At 39.5% G+C, this 10,046-nt stretch overlaps 1 pseudogene; it reads right to left on the bottom strand.

The window, feature by feature from the left end:
• LOC139639127 (ras-GEF domain-containing family member 1B-B-like) overlaps positions 1-7,686 on the bottom strand; it is an 18,994-nt pseudogene extending 11,308 nt beyond the window's left edge.
• Positions 7,687-10,046: the final 2,360 nt, after the last annotated feature.

Below are 10,046 nucleotides of genomic sequence, written 5' to 3' on the forward strand. Positions count from 1 at the left end.
TAATCCAGCGGTTCTCAACGTGGGGTCCGGGGACCACCAGGGGTCCTTGAGGGGGTTCCAGGGGGTCCCCAGCAAATAGATGAATTATTAAATTTCACCATTATTTCATTTACAAGAAGTTAAGACAATCAGAGAATGTAGAAGAATGACTGTTTTGATCATAGTGTCTCTGTTATCTCTCTACCTACAATACAAATAGTCATGGGATTCTGGACTAAATCATATCTGACAATAAAAATATTCTCAGATTTGGGTCCGAGAGACAAAATCTCGTCAATCTCGCCTAATGTGGACTAAATTAAGGGTGCTTGATATGAAAAAGGTTGAGAATCACTGCTTTAATCCAGCGGCTCTTTAGTTTCGGGACCCAAACTAAGACTCGTCTCCACAGATCTGCAGCAGCGTCACAAACAGATCAAGACTAAAGTCATTCCAACTGGTTCCACAGGGCTGAAAACGTTCAGGAACCCCAACGTAATCTATTCAACCTGAGACAGATCACAAACAAAACAACAAACAAATCACATAGTGTGGTTTTAAAAGACAGCCGGCTGTGCTGAGGGGCTTTCCCCAAACAATAGAGGTATTATCTATCTATCTATCTATCCTGTCATGGCATTAACAACCACACAAAACCCCCAGGAAGAGATCAGACCAGATCACAGCAGATCAGACACACACACACACACACACAACAGCTCAGAAACACACACAGGAGCTCAGTAGAGCTGCAACAATTAATCGATTAATCGATTAGTTGTCAACTATTAAATTAATCGCCAACTATTTTGATAATCGATTAATCGGTTTGAGTCATTTTTTAAGAAAAATAAGTCAAAATTCTCTGATTCCAGCTTCTTAAATGTGAATATTTTCTGGTTTCTTTACTCCTCTATGACAGTGAACTGAATATCTTTGGGTTGTGGACAAAACAAGACATTTGAGGACGTCATCTTGGGCTTTGGGAAACACTGATCCACATTTTTCACCATTTTCTGACATTTTATAGACCAAACAACTAATCGATTAATTGAGAAAATAATCGACAGATTAATCGACAATGAAAATAATCGTTAGTTGCAGCCCTACAGCTCAGAAACACACACAGCAGATCAGAAACATACAAAGCAGATCACACACACACACACACACACACAGCAGCTCAGAAACACACACACAGCAGATCACACACACACACACACACACACACACACACACACACACACACACACACACAGCAGCATTCACACACTCCACACCACTCACTTTTCCGGTCAGTCAGATCAGAGAAGTGGAGACTCCTCTGTCACTCTGTGAATAAACAAACTCCTTCTGAAGCGTAAAACCCGCCTGTCGCCAGCCAGGTCGAGTGCAGCAGGTCTGTTGTTCATGTGCCAAGAACAATAAAGCTACAGGAATTTGACATTGGGCATATCGAGCTTATCGAAACTCACATGTTGACGTAAGCAGATAGCGGAGCACACGGAGAGCAGTGACTCAGATTTAGTGCAAGGTGACAGCGAAGTCCGTAACACTGGGCGATAATTCAATATTATGGTTTATTATCTGTCCAATTCAAATTCAAAACAACTTTATTAATCCCACTAGGGGCAATTAGTTACGAGCAGCTTGTTGTACACAGAAAAACACAGTAGCATCCAACAACATACAAACAAACAATACACCGAGGAGCTAAAATGTGGAATAAAATCTATAAATAATGTTGATAAACTAAACACATTAGTAAACACAATAAAAGATCAGATTAAAAAAAACAAAAAACTACGGAGCACATCAGTGGAATCGTATGGTGATGATATGGTGATTTGGGGATATTCTGCAGTTTAAACTGATGATAACAAGCTAATTATATTTAAAAACTCTGACAAAATGAGGTATGGGAGGAATATTATTTGAAAATGTCAGTTTTGTTTGACATCACACCCTAACATTACCATTCAATTTTGCATGTGAGCCATATCGTGATATATATAGATATCGAAGAAAAAAAAAACTTATGATTATTGTGATATTGATTTCAACCATATCGCCAACCCAGCGCTAGTGGACAGTGAAGTACATAACACTCACACATAAAACCTTATTATTAACCTTAACTGTATTTGTGTAGAAAAGCAGCCTTGTTCTCAGATCAGCCACCAGGCGTTTTCTAGTTGATCAAACGGGGTTTAAAAGGATTTCATCAGCCAAAAGGTCGGAGAACAAGAGCAGAGAAGCATGTAATCAATCGGTCAATTTGAATTAAAACATTAAAACAAATCGCCAAATTTTGAGTTGTGAGGTTTTCACCTGACAGTGGACGACACACATCAGTCTGTAGAAAAGCTAAAACGTGCTATCATGCACCGCAGCATGCAGTAGGACGCAGGCGTTTTAGTTATTATACTGAGTACAACACAATAATACACTGTGATGACATAATGATAATGATATTGAGTTATTGCGATACACAATTCTCTTCCAAGGCAAATTCGATGTTAAAAACAAAGTAAATACTAATTGAAATCTCTCATGAAATAAGATCTGAAACAAATTAGGGAATATTATTTGAACCTGAGTCTTATTGTACTTTATATTGCCATGCGGTTCAATGTGATAGACATAAATCAAAGTTTACAACATGTGATTTTGCATGATGTTGTTACATATCACTTAAATATTATGATTATTGTGATATTCATTTTGTCCATATCACCCAGCCCTACTGCTGAATTGGATTTTAGGTTATTATTCATTCACAATGAATCATTTGTGTGTAAACAGGGGATGTAAAGCCCCTTCATCCCACCTCACAGAGCCAAGGCAAAAGGCAAAATAAAGTAAAATCAACTAATTCGAGTAAAGCTGAGGTAGTAAGATGCAAAAAGCTCAGATAGCAACATGTAGGCTACACATGGCGTGAGAGAAAAGGAGTGTAGTTGGTATTTGAATACAGTCTCTCAGGCAACTATCTTCACCTGATAAGCAGATCTGCCAGCAGGTTATCAGAGCAGTTAAAGAGCAATTCAGCTCTCCTCTATCTCTGTTATACTTTGTACTGTGTGTACTTTGGAAGTTATTTCTGTCAGGAGTGAGAGCAGAACCTGTGTGATGGGCTGAGACTGAGGAAAACCCTTCTGGAAATCGGCCTTTAGCCTGAACAGTAGATGAGGTTGAAGTCCAGGCTGTAGTGAAGTGAGGTCATTCATTCACTCCTGTGCTCCTTAAAGCTGCAGCAGCTTCACATGTTAGTGACTGCAAATGCCAGTGTGAGGTAACGGTCTGAAAAATGTGAACTTCATTACCCAGAAATAGGGCTGAACAATTAATCGAGATTTTATCGAAATCGCAATATGGCCTACTGCAATTTTCAAATCGCAGGAGGCGCAATATTTGTTAAAGGTGAAATGTGTCAAAATATCATTTTAAATTAAATATTGTGGTGCTGCAGAGATGTCCTGGCCTACACATCATATTCTACAGACTTAAGAAAACATCTTTGTTTGGTACAGATCCCCGCAAAAATCACACCATAATCATTTTAATTAGGGCTGGGCAATATATCGATATTATATCGATATCGTGATATGAGACTAGATATCGTCTTAGATTTTTGATATCGTAATATCGTGATATGGCATAAGTGTTGTCTTTTCCTGGTTTTAAAGGCTGCATTACAGTAAAGTGATGTCATTTTCTGAACTTACCAGACTGTTCTAGCTGTTCTATTATTTGCCTTTACCCACTTAGTCATTATATCCACATTACTGATGATTATTTATCAAAAATCTCATTGTGTAAATATTTTGTGAAAGCACCAATAGTCATCCCTACAATATTGTCGCAATATTTATATCGAGGTATTTGGTCAAAAATATTGTGATATTTGATTTTGTCCATATCGCCCAGCCCTACTTACAACTGAATATTTAGCCCACTTCTAGAAAATACCGAGATATATATCATGTATCGCCATTCAGGCTAAAAATACCGAGATATGATCTTTGGTCCATATCGCCCAGCCCTAATTTTAAGTTTTTCAATGAAAATGAGAATAATGATGTAAAAATGATCATTCCCTCTAATATCGCAAATCATATCGCAATTGCAATATCAGTCAAAATAATCGCAATTAGATATTTTTTCAAAATCGTTCAGCCCTATATTAGTGTATTAGTTTCTGAAGGGTCCCAGGCTCATTAAAACACACTGCTACTCCTGTCACCCACCAGATACTGCTCTCACCCATTTTGAGGTCCTGACCCGTTAGAAGTTGGTCATGGCTGAACTTTTCATGGTCATCGGCCGTCAACAGCCAATCAGAAATCAGATTTCTGTGATTCCTTGCTTCCATACTGGTGCGATTTAGCGTCATGAACAATAATTTCTTCCCGGCAAGTAGCAGGTTCCTGATTCCAGCCTTTCAAAGCTTCCCAGCTCTGTGCAACTTTTACTTGAAAGACGGCAGGAATAAAAATCTCAAAAAGACGATGCTTGGAGGACGGTTGCACCCATCGTTGGGATTGATGGTAAACGTACAAAGTAGTTTTATTGATTTTTTTCTGTTAATTTTTGAGTAATGCTGCCTAATTAGTTACTTTAAAATGACATAACGTTATGACAGGCGATACGAGAGCAATAAAAAGATATTGCTTGATAAAGATTGGAACACGATTTGACTGTTCCAATCTTTACAGCCGCTTCATGAGATGAAGTCAGAGCCTGGATCTGGCCCCACCTCGCCTGGGTGGGGCCAGATCCAGGACTGGTCAACTCGTTCCACTCCATTTCCATCTTCAGTCTAGGGCTGCAACTAACGATTATTTTCATTGTCGATTAATCTGTGGATTATTTTCTCGATTAATCGATTAGTTGTTTGCTCTATAAAATGTCAGAAAATGGTGAAAAATGTGGATCAGTGTTTCCCAAAGCCCAAGATGACGTCCTCAAATGTCTTGTTTTGTCCACAACCCAAAGATATTCAGTTTACTGTCATAGAGGAGGAAAGAAACCAGAAAATATTCACATTTAAGAAGCTGGAATCAGAGAATTTTGACTTATTTTTCTTAAAAAATTACTCAAACCGATTAATCGATTATCAAAATAGTTGGCGATTAATTTAATAGTTGACAACTAATCGATTAATCGATTAATTGTTGCAGCTCTACTTCAGTCTGACATTGCCTCCACTCTACCCGATTTCCGTGGGGGAGGGGGATTCGATTTTCCCTAACCAATCACTAGAGACCGACGTATCCGCCTGAATCTAACGTCACTTGAAGTCGACACTGATGCGTAGCCATGACAACACCAGAGACGGTTCAGAAAGCATAGAAGTAGGGCTGGGCGATATGGTTGAAATCAATATCATGATAATCATAAGGATTTTTCTCGATATCAACATACATCACGATATGGTTCATGTATGCAAAATCACGTTAAATAATCAAATTAATGTTCATCACATTGAACCGAAATGTGTGATGTCAAACAAAACAGAAATATTTAAATAATATTCCTAGTTTTTAAGTAAAATTTGCTTGTCATCATCAAGTTAGACAGCAGAAATGTGTGTCACGATATTAAAATATCTTCATATCATCACGATATGATTCCACTGAAAGACGATAAACAATGATATCGAATTATCGCCCAGCCCTAGAGCGAAGTAAAAACAAAGCCGTCTATGTAAAATAAATTTGTTAATCAAGACCATGCCAGACCAGAATCAGTCAGCTCGGTGGAGTGGGCGGAGTCAAAGGTCTGGACCCAGGTAAGGCCCCGCCCACAACCGGTCAGGACACAGCGGCCCGTCAGCCAAGTCGGTCACATGAGGTCGGATGATGTCACATGAGGTCAGATGATGTCACATGAGGTCAGATGATGTCAGAGCGGCTGCTTTACAAACCTGCAGCTCCATCTGATAGACGGGCAAACAGACCCGGATACACACATTAAACTGAGATCAGCTGGAAAGATATCTACAGTAATTCAACCACTGCTGGACCTGCTTCCATCATCGATACACACACACACACACACACACACACACACACACACACACACACACACACTGTATTCATGCATCTGCTTGTGTGTACGCATCGTACGTTTACACCCAGGCTTATAAACACATGGAGTCCACATGGAGGCACATAAGCGTGAGGACAGACACACACACACACACACACACACACACACACACACCTGTCTCCTGTGTGTGTGATCCAGTAGGCTAGTACAGTATTAACCTAGAGCTAGAAAGGATAAAGACGCATTATCTCATCTGCTGCTGAGGGTATGACATGCCAAGGCTACACGGTTGTCTCTCTCTGTCTGTCTCTCTCTCTCTCACACACACACACACTTTGTTCTATCTCCTATACAAGCACAACCTCCAGATATTCTCTTTCCCTCTCTCACCTCTCCCACAAACTCTCTCTTTGCCTCTTTCTCTCACTCTCTCCCTTTCACACACACACACACACTTTTTTTAATCTCCTACACACACAGCCTACAGATGCCCCCCCCCCCCCCCCTCTCTCTCACACACGCACACACACACTTTCTCTCTCTCCCTCTACGACATTCTTTTTTTTCCCTCTCCTGTACACACACAGCCTACAAATTCTCTCTCTCTCTCTCTCTCTCTCACACACACACACACACACACACACACACACACACACACACCAGGCCACCATGTCTGGTGTGTGTGTGCTTCTGACTGACTCATACGCAGTAAACGCTTGCTGTGAAAACCATGCTGTGAACCACAGCCCCATCACAGGTGCTGGTGAGTAATGTTGCTGTCTGACAGCCAGCCTAATTATAAACTCATGCTGGAGGTAAACAAAAACAAATATGCTGATGAAAACAAATCAGGATTTATATAAATGATATAGGCTTTTTTTTTGTTGCAAATCTCATTCTGAGTGCACTACACTGAGGAACTGAAAAGTAGATTAAAAACTAATTGTATGACTACAAAACGTAATTTAAGGGATTTTTTAATTGATTTGATGTGTGAAGTCATCAAATAATTCCATCATCAAGGGTTATGATGAATTTACCTCAAGTTAATACCCTGAAGAAATCTTTTTATATGAAATAAAATAATAAAAAGTTTATTATTATAGTAAAAAAAAAAAAACCTCCATCATCACAGATCTGGACAACTTACCTCAACTGCTGCAGCTTAATACCCAAATGCAATTTCTTTATAGGATATGAAACCTTGTAAACATAATTTTCTGACAATAAAGTACTATGAGAATAAAGTGGATTATTGTTATTATAGCTGGGCCTAACTCCATCATCAAAGACCTGGATAACTTATCCCAAGTGATGCAGCTAAAAAAACCCGAATGCAATCTCTTTATATGAAATGAAACCATGTAATCATACATTTTCTGGCAGTAACTTCATTTTAATAAAGTAGACTATGCGAATACGTGTTTGCTGTGATTGCAACCAGGTCATCCAAGAAGATCTGGACAACTTACCTCAAGTGATGCAGCTAAATATCCGAATGCAATCTCTTTATATGGAGAGAAGCGGAGGGGAAAAATAAATAAAACTATCCGAAAGTGTTTGTAATCTCCGCTGTTTGAGTCCGTCGGTGCACGGCGTGTAACTCGAGCTCTCAGCGGTGTTTTCGGCTGCCAGCCCGCTCCATTGTGTGTCTCCTCTCTGCTGATATTTAAGTCATTTGAACCCAGCAGCGTTATGAGCGACAAAAGCGAGGCGTATTCAAATGACTTCCACAGAGCCGGGAAACCCAGCCAATCGGCTGCTCGGGGGCGGGCGCCTGAGTGGAGCCGCGCGCCAATCGCAGAGGCGCTGGCGAAAAATCGAAATGTTCCGAGGATCTGATTGGCCGAGGAGCGCCGTCCGTCGAATCCCCCCCTTTTTCAACCGCAGCGGGGCACTAGTGAATGTTTTTGTTAGCAAACCGAAGTATGGGAGGTGTAAGGTTTCGTCGGAGGGTGTGTAGCCGTGGATTCAGACTGCATGACCCACAAATTAAGAGTTTGTAAGACTGTAAAGTGTGTAAGCTCGGTGTTTTATGTGCTATTTAGCCGAATCTGTAAAATTTAAACCGTTGTTGTTGTTGTTGTTGTTGTCACTGGCACTGATATGTGAGCTTTTAGGTTGTAAATAGGAACAACTAGAGCTAAGAGTTCACAGTCTTTTTCACGTCAAAGACCCTTAACGTTAAACAGATTTGCATTACAACACACAGACCCCAATTTGGTAAAATATTTATCCTTATAACCCCCATCTGAGAAGAATTTAGCATTAGTAACAGTGGAGAGAGTGCAACAATCCTCAAATTAAATATAAACAAATCATACAACAGCATAAAACTATATTTCACTTTGCTGAGGAACCTCTGGGACCCTTTAGAGGACCCCTAGATGTTCCCAGACCCCACTTTGAGAACCTCTCTAAACAGTAGGAATCCACAATTGGTGGATTCCTACACATCTATTTCAAATATATATAGTATATACCCTCCTCTCTCATTGGACATTATATTTAGGAACAACAAGGGTTAAGAGCTCCCAATCTTTTTCATATCAGAGACCCCTAAACAGCTATGCATTACAACACACACACCCATTTGGTAAGACGTTTTTCCTTATAACACCCATCTGAGAAGAATTTAGTATTTTATAGCTGGAGAGATAGTAGTGGAGAGAGTAAAACAATGATCAGAACAGTTTTAGTATGCTTATACATTCTCTCATCTTGTTGAGGAAAAAGGTTCTTGAGTCAGAGGTTCGTCTTATATGAATATATTTATTAAAAGGAGTCTCATGAGAGGAAGAGCTGTACACAGCAGGTTGCCACATACACTTCTTCCAAGAGGAATAGAAAGACCGGTCTTTCATGCACCGTATCTTCCAAGGATGTACAGGGTGTGCTGACATTAGAACAGATAAGTTAGGGCTTCCACAGACATCTCGGGGACATCCAGGAGCCACTCTGATAACAAGACCTCAGTCACAGAAAGTTATGGCACAAGGGTTACAGTTCATACAGGTATGTTACATTTTCTTCCACACATCTCACTAAATTGAGCAAATTAAATAACAGTAGCCTAATAGTGACATTAAACTATCTTTCAGTTTGACGAGGAACCTCTGGGACCCTTTCGAGGACCCTTAGTGGTTCCCAAACCCCGATTTGAGAACCATTTAACCAGGGTATAACAACAGATTAGACCCTACAGGTTAAAGAATAGTTTCACAAAGAAATATACTGATAAACACTCATGACAACTGACTGCCTCTTATGTTCCTTATTTTAGCGTAAGGAAAGTGACAATCTATTAAAACTGATGGAGAGTGACAGATTATATTGACATATTTTGGGATTTAATTAACTTCAAAACGACTGGTGTTAAGATTCAAGTAGTCACTAACTAGTCCATTAAAGATCCTCTGTCTCTCTTCTTAACAGTAGGAATCCATATTAGAGTAACTGTGATTATACACATGCACCCCAGTGCTAAACCAGGATATAACAAAAAGACCAGACCTGCAGGTTAAAGAACCGGTTCACAGGGAAGTTTATTGATCGAGACCCACCATGACAACTGACTGCCTCTTATTTTCCTTATTTTAGTGTAAGGAAACGTGTTGTTGGTGAAATCTGCATTTAAAACAAGCGATAATCTATAATAGAAGGAGTATGACTTGAAAATGACAGATAATTTTGGGGGAATTTGATTCACTTGAAAAATTGGAATAGTCACTAACTGGTGAATTAAAGATCATCCGTCTCTCCTCTAAACAGTAGAAACAGTGAGTATACACATGTACTGCATTAAGTTTACCCCTCCCCTCGCTCACATTATGAGCAACATTATGAGCTTATTATCAATTAACTGTCTAATTTAGGAGTGTATAAAGGAATGTAGTGTAACCACAATAAAGTCAATAAAGCACATATAGTAAAAGGAAGAAAAAGGAATATATATTTACAATGAATCTTGTTGCCAGTAGGTTTTATTTGCCTGTAATGTTTCAGTCCAATGT

Source organism: Centroberyx affinis, unplaced genomic scaffold (assembly GCF_046629955.1).
Source record: "Centroberyx affinis isolate AG114_WGS23_722 - 3 ecotype Tasmania unplaced genomic scaffold, CSIRO-AGI_Caff_v1 ptg006823l_1, whole genome shotgun sequence".
In the NCBI taxonomy this organism is placed as follows: Eukaryota; Metazoa; Chordata; class Actinopteri; order Beryciformes; family Berycidae; genus Centroberyx; species Centroberyx affinis.